Here is a 19,568-nt window from a genome sequence, read left to right as displayed (position 1 = left end):
AGTCTTCCGAAGGATAACACGTTCAGGATCTATCCAGATAAAGCTCGAGCAAATAGAAGGTGACTGCTGCTCGCTTCGCGTTCCTGCGAAGTCTGTGAACCAAGGTCAGGATCTGCAATCAGGCTTCGCGTGACGCTATTATTAGATACAGATTGCGATGGGAAGTAAGGGAGGCGAAGAGGAGGTATCACAGAGAGTTTTACCGCGATAGAATGATGATCAGGCAGGGAGAGAAAATATCTAACCTGAAAAATACGTTTTACGGTAAATGTTCATACAAATCCAAGTAAAATTAAATATTTCAAGAAAATGTGACATAATAGACATTTTTCATTATTTTTATTTAAATCAGCAACAAAAAATACATTACGTTCAGCTATACCTTATCTTTTGCTGTTTTCATCGCAGGCCTGTGCTATTCGTATAGAAATCTTGACTTGATTATAGGCAAAGAGTCTCAAAACGATATCCCATTAGTGAAAGTCTACTTTTGTTTTGTGAGATCTCAAATAGAATATGCGACTCTGTCTTGGTCACCAAAAATACGAAGCACGATCATATGATTGAAAGAATAGAATCCAAATTCTTGAAAGTACTTACTTACGAAAAAAAGAGCATGTATTCAAAATACGAGTCATATTCAGAAATAGTACAAAACATAAATAGGCCTATGCATACTTTCAAAACAGCTAAGAATACGTACCGGTCTTTTATTTTTACACAAATTACTAGGGGTAAAATTGACTGTCTCGACCGGTTAAATTGCTTTACCCGTCAGGTAAATCCCGCGTAGGAAATAACAGTACATTTTCCTGCCAAAAGTCAATAACAAATATCCTCACTAAGTCTCCTATATGAAGGTTGAATGCTTCGTACAATATAATTAAAATCTCTGGTGTAGACGTTTTTAGAATATCAAAGCGAGTATATAAGAATTAACTTAAAAATATATGTGATAACGAAGATGTAAAAACGTATAATCTTGATCAAAGATATAACTGTGGGTAAATGTATTTGAAAAGGAGCAACACTGTGATTGGGCCTACGGCATGTTGTGTTGAATAAATAAAAAAAGTTCATTTTGTTCTAATGGTGATTTCTTTTGTTGATTTAATAATATATATATATATATATTGCATAATCCTTACATTTGGTTTTAATTGTTTGTCTTGTGTGTCCAATATTTGTCAGGTACATTCACATGAGATCTGGTAAATACTTAGGATATCTAATTTTTCCTAATCTTTCATGGACCATAATATTTGTTTGATCTTTATAAATAGTCAATACTCCATATCTCTTCAAAAAATGGTTTATTTTGTTAGATGTATTGTGAATAAAGGGTTATAAGTTCTAATTTTTGTTTCTCTTCCAAACTCTGTCCAAATTTTGCCTCTTTTACATTTTAGGTTTTCTGTTATTGCTTTGTTTATAGATTTTTCTTTGTAATCATTTCCTATAAAAGCACATGTTATTGATTATTTTTTCTAGAGGATTATCTTTACCGTACCGAATATTACTGTCACCCTGTGTAACAATGTTCAGAGTATCACATTTTTCTGGGGTGAATGGTGATATGAACCTAGTCTTAAGTAACGATTATTAGTAGATTCTCTGTATACACGGTGACTCAACTATCTCACGATTTTCTTGCTAAGTAAAAAAATTACATTTTCTCTATATTCTTGATTTCCATTGTTAATGTTAGGATGTATACTATTTATGTGATTTTGAAATTTGAAATATATATTCTAACCATGTGACCAAGACGCATACGTATCATTTACATACTGAAACAAACTTTCGGTATTAGTTTAGCTATTTCTTATGCTTTGTCCTCTCAAGACTCCATTTAGAAATTTACAAGGACTGGTGATAATAATAATCCCATAACTACGCCATTTACTATTAGAAATATTATTACACAGGACTGTAGAAAGCATCTGGTAAAGATATCTTCAAGAAGAAATAATTCATCTCAGTTGCGTTTTTATAGACAATTGCTCCAAAGAAAAAGAGTACAAATAATGCAATAACAAAAGAGGCAAAATTCAGACAGACCTTTGGAAGAAACAAATTAGCACTTATACAGTTCATACGTAATATCTCTAATAAAGCAAGTCTTTGACTAGTATCGAATATCGTCAGTTTATAAAGATCAAGTAAGTACTATATTCAGTGTGAGATCAGGAAAAAATTGACACCCCAGGTTTTTGTTCGATCTTATTATAATATATCCTAAAGTACATTGGAAAACAGGGTGGAGAATTATTACCAGATGTATGCGATTAAATCAATCCGAGAATGCAACATTAGCATAACATACATTAGAAGATTAACATAAAAAGTTGTTTGCAAATGCGTCGTTTATACGCAGATGCACTCACAGATATGAGAGATTACTAAAAAAAAGAAAAGAAATAAAATCAAGCGATAGAACATTGAGTAGAGGGTATGGTTCGGAATTGTCTGATATTGGGAAGTTTTTTATAATAATAATAATAATAGCAAAGTTTACTAATGCTAACAAACTTAAAGCCATGGACATATTTGCAGTACTCATTATTATATATTCATTTGGCTTAATTAAATGTACTGCGACAAATTTACTGAATTTAGCATTAATGATCATGACTTTAATGACAGAGTTCAGAATGAAATAAAAACAATGCAATATTGTGATTGACACTTCCTATAGACGAAGGTGGCATTACTATTATGTATATAACAGAACTCCACAAAGGACATATTAAAAACTCCCCGCAATACTTGACCAACAGGCAATAAATTCATCATCTAATACATGTATTATTTGATGGAGACAAAAATGTTGCACTGCTTCATCTAAACGTGGTAGAGATCATCACAAATTATGAATCAGATTAATAAAATCATAACAAATGGAAATCAAAAAAACTCCACGGAATCGTTAAGAATCAATTACAGGACAGAGAAACAAACAAACGACAATGAACAGCCTGGCTCAATAAAGTTGGTCTTTTTTTTTATATATATATAGAAACAATAGGATTTATAATCACCACCCATGATCGAGTGATACCAAACCAAAACTATTGTAAATTTATATTGAAAGAAGAAAAACTGGATGAAAAAAGAGGAAAATGCAGAGGGACCTCACAAACAATTGAACACATCACACGTCCATAAAGTCCATAGACACTATGGACTATATGAAAAAAAATCAACAATGTTACGGAATCGTTCAATAGTTTTCGGCACGGAACATAGAATTAAACACCGTTACCAAGGCATACTATATATAAATACCACCCAAGCCGTCCATAGAAACAATAAATACAAACTCTACTGGAATCGAGAGATCAGAACTGAAGTAATTGTACCTGCAAACAAACCATGGACATCTCTACACTAAAATGGACCAAGATGTACCTCTTATAGACAAAGAAGTGTCATTGACTCATAACATAAGATTTACTATGAAAATAAGTAAATATACAGTTTATTTTAGTTACAGCTACTGTCCATAAAGGTTTTGTGATGCAACTGAAACAAATAAATGCAAAACACCACCTAACAAACCTACAAAAAACAGCAACACTAGTCATCTGTCATGATCAGGATGTTCTTTGGAGGAGAAGAAGTCTTCTAATAACGCTCTCTTGCCAGAGACGGCCATCAGATTATTAAGGTGAAACCGGTTTAAACCGAATTAACGAAAAATAATAATAATAATAATAATAATAATAATAATAATAATAATAATAATAATAATAATAACAATAATAATAATAAGGCTATATTATATTTGAAGGAAATTGTAAATTAAAACAATAATACAATTTATAATATAATATTGTAATATATGGTATTATTTATAAACATAATTGGCAAGTATTATAAAACAAATTTACAAAAATTTTTTGAGCAGAACAAATAATTTGTAATATATTATTTGTTTTAATATTGTAATATATTAAAACAATAATATAATATTGTTTTAATTTACAATAATCGATTGCTTCATGTTGATAAATAAAATTATGAAATGCAACAATTAGAATTTTTCCACAATCATTGTACAAGAAATCTCAAGTTAGATGAACGCTGATAATGAAACGTGCCAGCAACCTGGCTGAAAAAGACTAGATTCTTTTCCGAAACAGTAGGATTTATGATGGTCATTTAGGACCGAGTAACACCAACCAGAAATTATTGTAAATACGAGCGCGTAAAACACGGTAGGAATACTAACTATTGAGCTTCTTTAATTGAAAATAATCATTTTTATAAGGAACATGATCAACTTTTTCTCTCTGCCCACAAAAATATTGAGACGGTTTTGGTTGAGGAATATTAAGTATGATGTAGTTTTTTTTTTTTTTAATATACTGTTTCGCTGAAAAGAAAAACTTAATTGATAAACTCAACTTTTAAGAAGAGGAAAGATATGAGGATTACTTATATATAGTATTCTTACAATCTTCTAAATAAATTATCATGCAGTATGTTACGTCGCTTGCACATTTTCAACTAAAGAGTTAACTTCAACTGAATATACAGTGTTTCAAAACAACACGGACAATGTTTGAGAGGTGATTCCTGACACCAAGATAACACAAAAAGTATAGACCAACCTGGGTGCACAAATGCTTTCTTTCGGAGTTATAGGTTCCCAAAAATATGAAAAAATTGAAATTTAAAGATCCATAGTTCCAATACTATGGGACTGATTATAGTCGGGTCAAGAATTCACTTAGAAACTAGTATGTGCCCTATCCAAATATCCATGTTTCAATATCCTGCAATACTTCCGCAACAATTTTTATAGAGATAGTTGGTGAGTATTTCAAATCATATGCCCGTAGCCAAACTCTCTCTATAAAAATTGTTGCATTAGTACTGCAGGATTCTGAAACATGTATTTTTTGGTTAACACATCTTAGTTTCTAAGCGAAATCCTGATCCGACTACGGTAGGTCCGATAATATTGGAGCTATGGACCTTTAAATTTAATTTTTTTCATGTTTTCGGCAGTCTATAACTTTGAAAGGAAGCATTTGTGCTCCCAGCTTAGTTTATACTTTATGTCTTATCTTGGCGTCAGGAATCACCTCCCAAACGTTGTCGGTGTTCGTTTGAAACACCCTGTATAATCAGTGCTGTCCACAGTTGGGTTTTAGGGCGCAGGTTGCGCCGGTGAGCGTGTCTGAGGTGACATAATTACTAATTTAATATACAAACTGGAAAATTACCATTTTAGGGACGGAATGGGTACATTTGGTGGTAGAATTGTAAATTTTGAGGGAAATAAGTTACTTTAAAATAAGATCAAAGACATATCTATAGGTTAAACGATAATTTATGAGTTTCACGTTTTATTTGAATCACTTAATAGATTACTAATTACTAATTAAACTCTCGAATATCAAACTGATTCTATCAATAAAGATTACTGTTGATTTTGGATAACATCTACACTGAACAATAATAGAAAATTTGAATGTTTTATTTTCATAATTCTAACTGGAACATAATGCTATAATAACTGATTGAATAGTAATATTGAAGCGGTTTGGTCTTCTCTTGCATATAGTTGATTAAAACCGTTAGTTTCCGTTGATTCGTTAGTTGATTCGTTAGTTTTCACATGGATGCTGGGGACAAATACAGTTATTTAGTATTCTAACTCACAAAATAATTGCAAATCATATTGTTAGATAGTAAGGACAGATTTTTAACCTGAGAGAGTAACATATAGTTCAAGGTAAGATAATACCATAGATTCTTAGGCATTTTGAACCGAAGTACAAAATTTAAATTTCACTGTTGAGAAAGGTTGGAAGCAAAATGATATGCTAAATCCTAGTGAATAATTAGGACCCTTCTAATAAACTAGCTGAATATTACTTTTCCCTTTATTCTTATAGCTCTTAACGAAAGTGTTTAACATGGTGCAGGAGAAGTATTAGCAAGGATGGAGAAATATCAATATTTATGAAAACTATTTCTTTCATCACTTTATTTATTAACACATTTCAATAAATTCTCCTTTACATGCACAAATGTTTCGACTACCTATCGTATTCAAAATACTTTATTGTGAAAAAGTATCGCAGAAAACTTGTTAGCTGTTATATAACATAGAAAAATGTATGTTTGGAATTAGTATAGGTATGAAAATACAAAGTTAATATTGTAAATTTAGAGCCGCTCCTATTCTACTTACGTTCTTCTATGTCTTCTATTTGTAAACTTTTTTTAATTATTGACAATACTGATCTCTAAGAAGCTTATCTTCTACTGTGTTTTATTGTTTTCATGAAAATATCGTTTCTCATTGCATTAACATTTTAATAAACACAGCATTGAACTATTTCTTCTATCACACAACTCAGTTACACTCCATCTGTACGTAATCGCGATCAACCAACAGGAAAGCGGTAGCTCACTTAACGATGCTTAACTAAATATGATTGACAATTCTGTTTTAATTTTCTAGAGTTGCTTATTATATTATAAAACGCACATCGCTGATCAATCTTAATGGAACTGGTTTGATTTTGTATAGAGGAGGGCACTTCTAAAGCGACTGCTACAAATTTAATCATGCTATGTGTATGTATAAATTATGTACAGTATCAATATGGAACAAATTTCGGTATCTAGTACTTTCAACAATCAACAGAAACACGTTGATGACGAGACTAAGATGGAAGCTCGATTCCAATCATTAGGAAAAAGTTTTTCTTATAGTCAGAAAAACGTTCTTTACTTGGTTAAGGAATAATTTGATATTTAAAAATTGGCACTTTGTGTTTCCGATTCGATTTGTAAACATTGTTTAGTATTGAGTTTTGCATTGAATTAGAATTTTTTGAATACCACAAATGGCAAATCGAATAAAATAATTTTCTTAGTCATCTTACAGCACTAAAAGAAGACTATTTAGATTTATATTTATCGAAGCTTGTTAATGTTCTTTTAATATAAGAAATTGACTTATGAAGTTTCAAGGAGATAATTCTCAGGAGCTTGAATATGGTCAGTATCGGATATAGGCAATCTAATTTTGGAAAAGTAACAAAATATTTCTCACACAGAAAGAAATTAAGTAAAAAGTTAGAATGAGGGCAAAGTGGCTATCCTAGCGTATAAAGGGTGTTTTTTACAAGTGAATCACCATATCATCAATTTAAAAGTTTATAAACTAAAACAAACCGTAAGAGATATTAAAGGGGACCTTCTCATTCACATGTCTTGAACCAATGATCTTAAAAATAGAACAAAATATTTTTGAATGGCCAATGAATGTGATTGAATACTCGAGTTATCAAAGCGAGCAGTGGCTGGGTTTACTTCAACAATACTATAATTTAGAAACATCCATACACTAAATAATGATTCATGAATGTCTATGAAGAAAGGTTATTATGAATATAAGTAACATCTAACACTCACAAAGTAATAGAAAATATTAGTGCTTTATTTCCATAATTCTGACAGGAACATAATTTTGTAACAGCTGGCTGGATGAAGCGTTTTTTATGGTTGGAAATGTTTACTTCTTGCCGGCTGCAACAGCAGTTCCAGAAGCTACGGCTTGGGCATCTGGAAGAAATAAATTGATATTTGCAATAAAAAAAATTATGAAAGCTTTGGAAATTACTTTTATTGAAACAGAAATGCCTCTATGTATCCATATATTCGCCTAAGTCACCATAATTGATCATGCAATATCAATATACAATAGGTACAATAGATCAATATACAATAGATTAATATACAATAGATAAAATCTGTGAGTTCATTGTAAAAGCAAATGTAATCAATGAAAGAAGCCAATCATATAGCATATACACTATATACTTTGAAACGTTTTTTTCTGAAATTTCAACTCGTTCTTATCAAGTAAATGAATACACTACTGTTTCTAAAGTTGTAAGACTAGCTGCTCTATGTCCCGCATGATACAACATCCGGGAATTTGAAAGCATAGATCTCATTGCTTCTAGATATTTTGATTTTCACTAGCATCAGTATGTTCTTTTCTATTGCAATAATCTTCTACAAAGGAAAGCACAAGCAATTTCAGATTTTTTAAAAAAGAAATACATAAACATATATGAACTCATATGTACGCAGAAGACTTAATTACTTGTATGCATTATATCCTAATACATGTAGAATTAATTTTGTATTTTACTTTAATTTATAAAAAAAAAGATTAAATGTTGCCAGTAGGAACTATAATTACAGAAGAAATAGTGAGAGCATATTGTACTCAGGTATTTTGAAAAAAAATAATAATATTTACTCCCGAAAACATAATAATATCTACTATGGCCAGGAACTTAATTTGAAGTTCGTAGTAATTTTTTAAAAATAAAATAATTTTTAAATACTTACTAGCAACGGCGCTGATCTGCAAAAAATTAAAAATAAAAATTATATTATTAGGATATTCTTCCTTAACATATATCGAGTTAATATATGAATTAAAACAAAATTTACTGTAAAATTTTTTTTGTAAATTAATAACACTACAAGATTTATGTTGGACATTGCGCAGATCTGTCAAACCATTGACAATTTTAAATGTACTCTGCTGGTCTAAGACGGAATAATTAACAAAGGAGTTCATGATTCGTTGTTCTGAAGGAGAAGAAATATTACAGCATCAAATTGAACCCCACTGTATTCTGATTGCTCCTATAATATTATTTTAATTAAAATCTACACTCAGAGACTATAACAACATAAGAATGATATGTAAGTAGAGTTCAGGTACTTTTCTAGGTGTAAGAGTCTGGTTCAGAAAAACTTTTTGGTAACTAGAGTCAACACTATATGGTGCACTGAGAGTAGAAGGGATTATTACAATTGCATAATCAAAGTTGTGAGAAAGCGAGAGATAATATTTGTACGGTATTAAATACACACTAATTATTTGCTGAGCAAAACTATATATTTTCATTAAAAATTAAACGTGTGTTACAGTTTCACCAACTAACTCTTTGGCTTCATCAGACACTATGAGGTATAGGATAACTGTACAATTTTATACACATACTACAGCTGAGAGGAAAATATTACAGTTAATACTGTATGCTTAAGTGTTTAGAAAGTTTACAGAATTTTTACATTACTGAACACGAATCTTTTAAGGTCTGAAAAGAATTTCAGGTAAAGATCTTAAAGGTGAAATATGTGTGGAATCACTTAAAACAGTAGCATTGATTCTCTTGTGCACAGAATGCTCCATATAAAGTATTCTTTCAAGAAATCCTAACTAGTCATTTGTCTTTGAAAATCACAGTATCGATAAATTTAATTAATTTAACAAGTTCGTATCAATATTTTTTCTTCAAGCAATGATTTTTCTTGACGATATATGACGCCTGTCTAAAAATAATCTGACCTTTGTTTCTGAGAAAACTACACGGTGTAGATGGTCGAAATTTTGTTTCATGAAAGAGGGGTCGTCCATGATGCCTTTAGCCTGCAGATGGCATTAACTTCATTTATATTTTCTGTTGTAGAATTGTGATTATATTGAGTTATCTTCAGTACTCACAGAGCGGGGAAAATGCTAAAGACATGGATGTACGGATAGGAAGCGAGAACGAACTTACAATTGACTTCGTGGATACATTCAAGCTCGCTAAGGTCTGGCAAAGGTCGCGAAGACCGTCAGTTGGTTAGAAAAACCGAACCAACGTTGACTGTGTTCTCGATTGCCAATGTAATGTGTAATATGACTACGTACAGATAGAAAGAACTTCTCTCCAGACATTTTCCGTCATCTACGTGACGCTCTTTACTCGAAATGACTAGATCTATGGACTTGAAAGCCTCGAATACTGCACCAGGATAATGAATTCATTCATGCAGCTCGTGTGGTTTCTTTCAACCATACCACAAGAGTTCGATGTTTCGTCAAGCTTCCTACTCTCTGGATCTACATCGTGAGATTTATATATTTTTTTCCCCAAAAAACATAAGGTATCAGAAAGGTACTTGCTTTGAAACCCGAGACGAGATCTAGTGTAACGCGAAGGCGTTTCTCGCAGTACTTTCAGATGTGAGGTCTGTCTCCAGGAGTAGAAAGACTACCAAACTCTGTGTGTGGAAGCAAGAGAGAACTAGTTTGAAGGACGAGCAATACCTCAAGCGAGTGTAATAGTTTTCGGGGACCATAGTCGGATAGCTTTCCGACAGACCTCGTAAATATATATATATATATATATATATATATATATATATATATATATATATATATATATATATATATATATATATATATATATATATATATATAAATCCCATTTGAAGTTTCAGTACAGTTACTTAAAGAAAAATGGGTTACAAGTTTGTTTCCGTTTTCTCAAGACAACTAAAGCTAGTTTACTTCAGTGACTAATACCAAGGTGGACGTGTAAAGTGAGGTAAATCCAAAAATATGATTTGAAGGGACAGAACTCTTTCCACACCAACTCATGAATTACCTCGAGATAGGATAGTCATGTTGTGTTCTCTTGCAACCATTCATGATAACGCTCTACATACTGGTGCTGAAAAATATGGACTTTCTTCACAGCTATACAATTGAGTAAAACAATATTTTCATAACTTCGAAGATACTTGTCTTTACATACCAACCCAGGAATTTCTTCTATTAGATGCTTGCACACAGTCTGTCTTAATCTACGTAACTATCTTACAATTAGTATTGTTTTTTTTTTCAAAGCAGGTATAGGGTCTTCTCTATTAAAATCTTAAAACCGAATGAATAAGAAATACTCACGGAGCAAACAACCATCATGACAGCAAGTAGAAAGTACTTCATCTTGGGAAGGTTTTAGGTGTTAACGTTGGCTGTAACTACGATGACGACAGAAGTGCAATGATGACAAACAGTCGTAGTGTCTTCCTTAAATAGTAGATCGGGATCATAAAAGAACAGCTAACAATTTCCTTAATCATTTGCGCATAATAATTTCAGACTAAAAGAATTGTAACATAACTTCACAATGGCTATTAATTCATAAAAGAATGCACCATAATGCAGAAGGTATCACACTCACTTTATTGGTCACACATTGTCAATAACCTTTCAAGTACGATTTGTAATACTGATTATATTTCTATCCTAAGTTAAGGCAATTGTAATTTATGTAAATCATTTCAATTTATATACCGAATCAATTGTAGTCTTTCAGTTTCCATAATTGTTAAACTCTGGGCGACAAATGACACATTAATACACCCAGTTCTAATGCAAATTATTTGGAACAAGGTAAACGAATAAGAAAATTAACAATACAAAGGCTACTACTCTAGATTGTAGTTACAATTCATGTGTTTATTCTTTTTTGTTCAATTATGAATTAACAATCTGAACAAACAAAGTTGGTCAACTTGTTGTATTGCCCGGCTACGTTAGTTTGTAAACACTTTCAATGAATGAATGTTTAACATTCCGAAGAGAAAAAAGCCGTATCATTTACAGAAAAACAGTTGAGAATGCCCCGAAAACATTGCCAGAACGAACTTAGAAAGAATGGAGAGATGGAGCAGGAAGAATAAATGTGATTGTTAGTACATGTAAAAGTATATCTTTTTATCCGCACCATCTTCTGTTTTTTCGCAAAAATTAGCAAAATATTATCTCTCTGTGACTTATGGTTCCCGATATATGGCTCCTTAAATTTCCTGAAATTCGAACTTTTTGGCCAATATCTGGGGAACGGCGGCCTGTTATCCACTGGCCACCAGTTAATATCGATACCAAAGTGTTTATCATCCTCTTAGATATTGATCAAAACCAATATGATTTCTCTATGACTTACGGTTCCCGAGATATGACTCCTTAAATCTCCCGAACTCGGAACTAATTTTTTTTTACCAATATCTCGGGAATAGTAAGTTATAGAGAGATGATATTGGTGTTAATCAATACCTAAGAAAATGATAAATATTTTGGTAGCGATATTAACTGGTAGCCACTGGCCAAACCAGTGGCCAGTTGGACAGTGGTCATCGGTCAAAATGTTTACCATCCTCTTAGGTATTGATTAACACCAATATTATCTCACTATAACTTATGGTTCCTGAGATATGGCTACTTAAATCTCGGGAAATCGGGCATTTTTGGCCAATATCTCGGGAACGGTAAGCGCTTTCTCAGATCGTTTTTGATATTCTATCGAGTGGAGGGCTCAAAATTGAGAAGAAAAAAAAATTCAAATAGCAGAGAGAAAGATACACACACACAGACATGGAGAATTCAGTAACAAACCTTTTAAGTTCGTTGAAAATTTGTTATTGGCAATGTTGCAACTTGAGGGGGCCAACTGTCCACCCATTTAAGATGTCCGACGTTTAAGGAGGGCCCACTTAATGATAAAACTTTTCTTACTCCATATGATATGATACGGATATAAATGTGTGAATGAAGTATGGAATAGATTACCACATCCCAAAAATATACTTTTAAACAAAGGAAAAAGTGATATGTGTCCCTTCAGAAGATTTTCTACTTTTAGGGCCCCTAGAATTAACATATATATTTGTAAATATTCTAGGTTTGTGTCAAATATAGTACCCTCAATTTAATTTGTGAAGACTGGGAAATGCCTATCATATAACGTTTAAAAAAATGAAAAATCGTTTAAAATGAAGCTGCTGCACCATCATGTGAACAAAGTATGTTTCCGTAAGATGAAGCATAAAAGCCGCCTGAGCCATACTTCAGTAAAACGCCAAGTAGAGCCCATAGAAGATAATAGCAATATTTATTAAGTTTTTAAATTCTAGAGGTGGATGGAAAGGACCCATTTCCAAAAGAACTGAAAGCAATTGAAAGCGCTGCTGCTACCCTATTATCTGTACAAAATACTGTATATTTCTCTCAGATGAAGTATGAAAGTAATCTAGGCCCTACTTCAGTAAAACGCCAAGTGGGGCCCCTAAAAGTAACAAAAATGTTTTTTAACGTTTTATATTCTAATGGTGAACGGAAAGTTATGGAAAATATGAATCGATGGATGCAAAGTGAATGAATAGGTCTCATTTCCAAAGAACTAAAAATAATTGAAAGTGATGATATATTATTAAGAACATAACAAAACTGAATTGAAAGATAAATTAATAACATGACAAAACTTAAGAAAGTCTAATTAGAAAGTTAAATGCCACTCTTACTGTTTTATGGCTTATTATTGGCAGGTCGTGATATTTTCCCCCAAAATGTTACAAACAAGAAATATGTGATTATTTTACAAAAATATAGCAATATATATATATCTGGAGGCTTTTATAATAATTTCGTTTTGGCGCCCCCTGACCGTGGTGCCCCGGGCAGTCGCCCGGATTTTCCGATCTTTGGTCCGCCCATGTAATAGACTGCGCACTTTCATAACAGACAAATTACTTTTATCAAATATGATTCCTTCATGTAAATTCTCATAATATCCCTAAGCATCTATCAAATGGTGAAATTACTAACAAGTTTGCCAGCCATCTCTCCGTCAATAACTTGTAATACGTGTAAATTGGTATATGATTTCTGCTGATAGTTCCATTTATATTACACTTTTGCATTCAGTTAAATGTTAGAGATGGGCACGAGCGAGTTCGAGTGAGTTTTGTTTCCAACCCGACTAGACTCGAAACAGACATCTTTCAGCTCCACTAAAGAACTCGGCTCAAAACGTTTCCTCCAACTCGACTCGAATTCGTGTCGCGTTTCCAGTCGAGTCGAGCGAAAATGAGCCAAATGCTATGTGTAGTTTCAAGTACTCTCTTTAAGTTTCCTACATAGACACTATCATCAATGATACTACTACTACTACATCAATTTATTATTATTATTATTATTATTATTATTATTATTATTATTATTATTATTATTATTATTATTATTATTATTATTATTATTATTATTATTATAAGACCGTTTATAAACAAGAAAGATAGACAGTTTTTATCTGAATACTAATACCATGGTGGAAAGACTACAAGGTGGTTGCATGCGCATGTCGCCTGAAGCGCTGTCGTGGCTGTGACGTCATCTAGTTTGCAAGAGACAACGGGAAACGGCGCGGCTTTAAGTAACAAGTGGAAATTCTTTGTTACTTTGTTCTTTTAAATGATACCCGAGAATGCCTAATTGTGCAGTGTACGGCTGTAGTAATTATTACAGAAAAACTAAGGGAACTAATATAAAATACTTTAGATTTCCTCAAAAAGAGGGCGAATGTCTCCAGAAATGGATTTTAGCTCGCAGGCGACAGGACAAAATAAACCAAAAATATAGTAAGTTTTACATAAAAGTAATAAATAAATGCAATGGCAAATGAAATTATAAAAATCGATTTATTTACGTACTTTCTTTTTAGTATTAATAGTATGTAATAATAGTATATAGGCCTAGGGTTACAGTAGCTTGTGTTGATTCTGCATACAAAAATCCAACAGTATGATTTAAAAAGACGAACTTTGAGGTAAGACCCGGATTCGAAATCATGAGGGAGGGGAACCGACAGAGGTGATCATTTCTATCATCATTTCCTTATACATAAGCTATTGAGACAAAATTTTCCCCACAGAGACAGGCATGTAACTCGAGAAGGGAGGCACGATGATCTAGGAGGCTTACCTCCCTCGAGTTACGCATATGGAGAGCATTGAACACGTTACAGTAGTTTAGGTCCCATTTCATTCTGGAGGTCTGCATTCCCTGTAGCCTCGATGCTAAAACGGGACATTGAACTTCAAATTAACTAACGAATGGAAGGTTCGTAATAACGATCAACGGTTACAAAGATATATAACAATATATTTGATCAAGAGAATAAAATATCCACCTACCATATCAGGGCGACATTGTCGGGACATTTTTACACTCAAATTTTGAAATTTTTGTTCATTTTAATCATAACTTTGGATAATTACATATACATATTTAGGGCCCCCTCCAGAATTATAAAATTAAGAATGACTGCAGTAAATTTAAAAATATGGTAGATTCTCAACCAATCAAGGAAGCACGGTGGCTCAGTGGCAGAAGGCTCACCTCTGGTGCAAGGGATACTGCCCGCTTCTCGGTCAAGTGAGTTTCTGGTGGACAACATCGTGAGTTTCTCGGGGTACTCTCGTATTCTCATTCCACCAAATTCCACATAATCATTCACTTGCATTTATCTTTTGTCTTCTTTAGTCCACGGGACAGAAAAGAGAAAACTTATCAAGGAAATTTAAAAAATTGTGTAATTTTATGGTTTATGTGTTTTCTAGTCTAGCTGTAACACCCCTACATCGTCTTCACTTACGCCTAGTACTTTGTTTCTTGCTTGAAATAGTCAAGTTGCAATTTTTTTGTTTGAGGTGCTTTGTATATACATATTTATTTCTATATATTTTAGAACACAATAGTATATGTAACGTTTTATTTCGTACAAATGTTTAATAACACAGTTTGTTATGGCGTAAATTTTGACACTAATATTCAGAGAACTGTCAGTTTCACCAAACCTTTTGTTCAAATACAAATTCTATAAATAAGCGATCAGCGGTTTCAATAAGATGATTTTTATATAAATCAAAAATAAAAACGATGTTTAAAATATTAAATACGTGCGTTCCTGCTCAATAAAGTTTTTAACCTTCCCTGAGATTCTGACGAAACTTACGTGGGAGCAGTCTTAAAAAAAAAATAAATAAATAAAACTGTCCAAGCATAACGAAAATATACGTACGTGCATTTCTGTTTATGAAAACCATGAATTCTCCCTTGAGATATTCTCAAAATTTATATGGGGTCATCAGTAAAGAATTATCTTTCAAGCAAAATAATAATAATAGTAAATCAAAACCGATCAATGTGTTACGAAAATATACTTGAACATACATAAATATATAATAATAAAATGCATTAACAACACACTGTGTTATAGATTATTCAGGCCTATACATACTCGAGCAGGGATGTTATAAATAGAGGATCTGCCCATATGTATCTTCATTCTATTAAATCGGTGAAGACAGAAAGCAACCGAGCATCGGCACGTCTGATTGGCTACTCTCGTTTCTACCATCGTCTGATTAGCTACTTTCATTTCCGCCATGATTGTTGGCTCAAAACATTGCGATCCTATTGGACGAAGTGGGCAGAGTAGGGGTGGCGAAACTGTGAGGCATGGCTTCAAGATTTTGTTGTAAGGATAGATCCTCTATTTTATAAGATCCTTGTACTCGAATGTATTACTTCAGATATTTAAAAAAGAAAAGAAAAGAAAGAAAGAAAGAAAAGAAAAGAAAGAAAAAGAAAATGTAGTGAGTAATATTGGCTTGTTCAAGCTTCAAAGTTGTTTAATATGAACTGATATTGCTGTTTCTTTTGCTATTGTAAATATCTTCCTCTGAATTCACTTAGCTTAAGCATTGATTACATTACGTTTATATAATTATTCTTTGTACTAAAATATTTACTTTGTTTAAGATCACTATAAATAGAAGAGGAGTTTGCGTGTAAGATACCAGCGAGCAAGCGCTTGTTAAAAGTTCATCTGACTCTCGCTGGCCACGTCTGCGACCGAGATGACGTCATGCGCCAGAGCGACAAGAATGTAGCACTGCATTGCATCCACCTTGTAGTCTTTCCACCATGACTAATACTAGATGACAGCAGATCTCGGTAGCCGTCAAGGATAGAAGGCAAGGACATCGTTCATGAGGTTCCGGGTTTATATCCCGAAGGAACATCAGACCCGTTGGCAGATGGGGGCAGGTGGTGAACTCTCTCTCAAGGTTAATTGACCCCTTGAAACTGTGAATTGTGATAACCAGTGTTTCAGAATTTAATTAAAACATGAATTTGCAGTAGAATGCAATAGAATAAAATATGCTGATTACATTATGTCATATAGCCAAAACAAGTCAAATCCTGTATATAATTTTAAGAATTAAGAGAGGAGAATATGAAGGATTAAGGATCATACGCAAATTCAATATCCACAGCGCTGTTGTCATTATCAAGGGCGAGGGACAGGCATGTAGCCAAGAGGGGCGGAGGTCCGCCCTCCCTTGGATACCAGACATGAAAAATTTAAGGAAGGATGAAACAAAGAGAAACGAGAAAAAGAAGAATCATCGTTAAAAATAAAAAGCTACAGCAAACTTTTGATTAATGTTTCTTATGAGGAGATTTGTATTACTTGCAATACATGGTGGTGAATGAACGGGATATCCTGGAAAAGTCAGGGAATTTGAAATGTCTAGAATTTGCAGGGAATTCTCAGAATTTCTGCTACTAGTTGGGGAAATTTCAAGCTTTCGAAAGCATAGTGCCGTTCTGTAACAATGTGGACATTTTTTATCATAATTTTTCATCGCTTCTCTGCAGTATCAAACATGTTATTTCAGAAACAGTTTTTTACTGCTCCTTTAACCTCTCATTTGGAATAGACAGTAGTTGACGGAGTAATAAAAACAAAAAGATATGTGAAAAGAAAGTTCTGTTAACATTTGATTTAACACAGAAAGAAACGCAGATATTGTAAACTATTTTGCAAGACATTATTGGATATGTACTTTTTAATAATAGTGGATATGTACTTTTCATAGCAGTTGAGGTCATAATGAAAGGAAAATCGTTATAATTGAATAAACAAAAAGGGAACGTAAATATTGTAAAATCTTTTTCAATAGTGTTTTTTGGTATTTTACTCGAGATTTCTTCATAGTTTGTTTTAAAGTACTTACTAATATATCCTGATTTTATTGTCCTAATAAACTAATATATGTTGCAAGTAAAATAGTTTAGAATGATCGAGCCCGCGGTGTGATGACCACAGTATTTCATATCACAGAACCCCCCCCCCCTTCCCTTTACGAAATCCTGGCTACATGCCTGCGAGGGGAAGGTACAAAACGGAATTGAACTAGATTTAACCACAACAAACTGGCACCTTGGCTTATGCCGTTAGGAAGAGATGGGGGAAATTGGAACACTCTCTTACAACCTGCGATGCCCCAACAGAGGGATAAGCATATCTTCATCTTTTTGTTGATTGCCATTCGAAAAAAAAAAAAAACTCATGAAAAGCAAACACTACAATGAAGTATTATGACAGATACGAATAGAACCACTATTTCGGGGTAAAATTTGGGAATCTTAAATGAAAGACACTTCTAGTGGCCTTTAGTGTTATAAACAAGCATTTTTCATATTATTCAAGATATCTCCCGCCTCAGTCCTGAAAAGGACTATAAGTGTATGGCTATTCAATGCGTTCGATAAGCGTTTTTATGGCTCATGCGTATGCTGGGAATACGCTGACCATGTATTTAAATGTGGATGGCTAATCACAATGTGCTGCAAACACGAAACCAATAAAAACGCGCAGAATACGTCGGCTCGAGCGTATTTGGTGCGTTTCGGAACAATAGACAGCCTACTGAATTCAGAATCAGTAAAGGATGTCTAAAGGAAGAAAAAAGGAAAGACGTGTTGCCAGGCAAGGATTTTTAGCAAGAAACAGGTGCTTGGAAGATGCTTTGTGCAAAGTATTGGAACTCTGCTATTATAAAGTATGTGCGTGAATAACAAAAGAAAATTTACAAAAATACAAGGGAATTCCGTAAAATTAGGTAATCACAGAAAAAAAATACATGTCACAATAGGGTTATTTCTTGTGATTTCGCGTGAATGAGAATAAGGGTGTGCCAGTAAGACCTGGAAACCCTGACTGGCTCACAGTATGATTTATCTGTGGCGAAAGTAAAATTACTGAGTAGCCTCCTAGGTCGCGTACGCAGCGGGGATAACGCATCCTCGAATAGTCATAGTCTAAATGTCCGAAGTCGTATTTTTCAAGATGCCGACAGTACCGACTATTCAAAGAAAAAGAAAATGGAGAAAGATTGCTAAATATTGCAAAGATTGCTGACTTGTCATAAATATGTCAGAGTATGTTTAGGGTGGATGTGTTATGCGGAAAAGACGAACAGATGAATTCGATATATCAGCTCTGTGCTCGAACAATCGTTCGTCCTCTTGATTTAGAAACGGAATATTTGTTCCTCTCTCCTTTTCACCCATAGGCTCTGAAATGAATTCTTTTTTTAGTTTGTCTCTACATAATGTCATTGTTGTCAATGATACAAATAATAATAATAATACTAGAACATGTATAAACATATCCGAATACTAAAAAAAAAATTCTTTTTTTGTTTACTAGTTGACTGCCACCCTTGGTCGTCGAGAAGTCTTCAGGAGGCAAGGACATCCTTCACTAGGTTTCGGGTTTGAGTTTCGGAGGAGCAAGTATTCGGGCTAGAGCCAAATATTGTAAAAAAAAATAATAATAATAATAATAATAATAATAAAAATTTAAAAAAAGAAAAAAGAAAAAAAGAAAAAACAAGGTACAAACATGCTATAAACTGCTTGGATAGGGTTTACAGATGTCAACGGCTTGGGTGGCTCGGCTGACAGCCACTTCACTACCGAGGCGAACCGAATGAGCCGAGCCAACAGCTCACTCAATCGAGCCAGCCCGAACTCTCGGCTCCGTTGAGAAGAT

At 33.3% G+C, this 19,568-nt stretch overlaps 1 long non-coding RNA gene across 1 annotated transcript; it reads right to left on the bottom strand.

Moving 5' to 3' along the window:
- Positions 1–7,444: 7,444 nt before the first annotated feature.
- On the bottom strand, positions 7,445–10,924 carry LOC145661968 (uncharacterized). Its single transcript, XR_014126919.1, has 3 exons — positions 10,787–10,924; positions 8,389–8,404; positions 7,445–7,590 (listed from the first exon to the last, which is right to left on the bottom strand). It is a non-coding gene; the product is annotated as an uncharacterized LOC145661968 (long non-coding RNA).
- Between the last annotated feature and the right edge of the window lie 8,644 nt (positions 10,925–19,568).

This window comes from Thermobia domestica, chromosome 10 (genome assembly GCF_964235325.1).
Source record: "Thermobia domestica chromosome 10, izTheDome1.hap1.1, whole genome shotgun sequence".
In the NCBI taxonomy this organism is placed as follows: domain Eukaryota; kingdom Metazoa; phylum Arthropoda; class Insecta; order Zygentoma; family Lepismatidae; genus Thermobia; species Thermobia domestica.
Note: the sequence above shows the minus strand (reverse complement) of the source record. Positions and strands in the feature narration are given on the sequence as shown.